Below are 1332 nucleotides of genomic sequence, written 5' to 3' on the forward strand. Positions count from 1 at the left end.
AGCTCGCGCCCAAAAACCCGCTAGCTTTTGGCCACTGCACTCCTGCGCGCTGCGGCGTCCTTGTGTCCCCCTCATGCCCCCCCTTGAAACGTGCCTGAGGCGCGCGAGGGGTCTTTGGGTTCTCGCGACGTCGGGGTGAGGCAAAAAATTGCGACGAGGGGCCGAGAAAGTGGAACGTCGGAGGGCCTTGCGGCGTCGGCCGACCTTCGCGACGCCCGAGCTGTCAGCGCACGCTGATGGGGCGCGCCGCGGTCGCTCGAACAAGCGCGTCGCCGACGAGGTCGAGTTCGGGAAGGAGAAGAGAAGGCGACGTCGGGGGGTTGAGGCGCGCGCGCGAAGAACGAACGTTCCGTCGGGGGCGCCGAGCAGATGTTCCCCCGCAGACGATATGGCGAACTTCTGCGACCAGCGCCAGGACGCCATGGCGGGCCTGCTCTCCGGCTCGACGTCCCCGGCGGAGGTGACGTCGTCGACGCGCGGGCACTTCCCCGCGGAGGACACGCAGATGGAGATGCTCATCGACGGCACGGGCGGCCCGCCGACGCCGGCCCAGCCGTCGAAGAAGCACTTCGAGGCGCGGCCCGACGCCATGGAGGGCGGCGAGGTGGGCATGACGACGACGACGGAGCCCGCGCCGTTCAAGCCGTCGATCAAGACGGCCGTGGCCAAGCCCGAGGGCCACGGCAACATCATCGCCCAGGACACGGCGCCGACGGACCTGTCCTGCGCGCACCACCACAAGCGCGTCTTCGGCGGCAAGTCCGGCGGCACGGAGAGCGTCGTCGAGGAGGTGCCCGTCGCGAAGCGCGCGCGCGCGGACCTCGACGACTCGCGCGTCAAGGCCGCGCTCCACCCCGAGGTCGCGGCGCCCGAGGAGCCCGCGGCGGGCATGAAGAAGCAGGTCGACCACGTGGCCAACCACGAGGACCGCGTGCTCACGGGCGGCGGCGCGGACGGCCCCGAGCGCGCGACGCGGAAGCACTTCCCGGGCCGCGGCAACGAGGCCGACGACGTCGCGCTCGACCACCCCAAGTCGGCCAAGAAGGCGCCCAAGCCGCCCGCGCCCGCGCCCGCGCCCGCGGCGCCCGTCGACGCGCCCGTCGCGGGCCTCTCGTCCGCGACGGCGAACCGCGTCAAGGCGCTCGCGACGGCGACGAACGCGCCGGCCCACGACGGCGCGGGACAAGAGAGCGAAATTCCCAACTTCAAAGGCTCATATCTCGGCCGTTTTCCACTCGTTTCGGCTGATTTTTGGACGAGCGATCATCTCTCGGAACGGCCTCGAAGCGTGGATGTGTTTTCCGTAACGCGCGCGCGCGGAACACTCACGTT

The 1332-nt window shown here is 70.6% G+C and overlaps 1 protein-coding gene across 1 annotated transcript in view; it reads right to left on the reverse strand.

The window, feature by feature from the left end:
- AURANDRAFT_66284 (hypothetical protein) overlaps nt 1-1332 on the reverse strand; it is a gene marked incomplete at both ends in the record, with an annotated part of 7846 nt that overhangs the window by 347 nt on the left and 6167 nt on the right. The window lies entirely within an intron of this gene.

Source organism: Aureococcus anophagefferens (genome assembly GCF_000186865.1).
Source record: "Aureococcus anophagefferens unplaced genomic scaffold AURANscaffold_21, whole genome shotgun sequence".
Taxonomy (NCBI): domain Eukaryota; class Pelagophyceae; order Pelagomonadales; family Pelagomonadaceae; genus Aureococcus; species Aureococcus anophagefferens.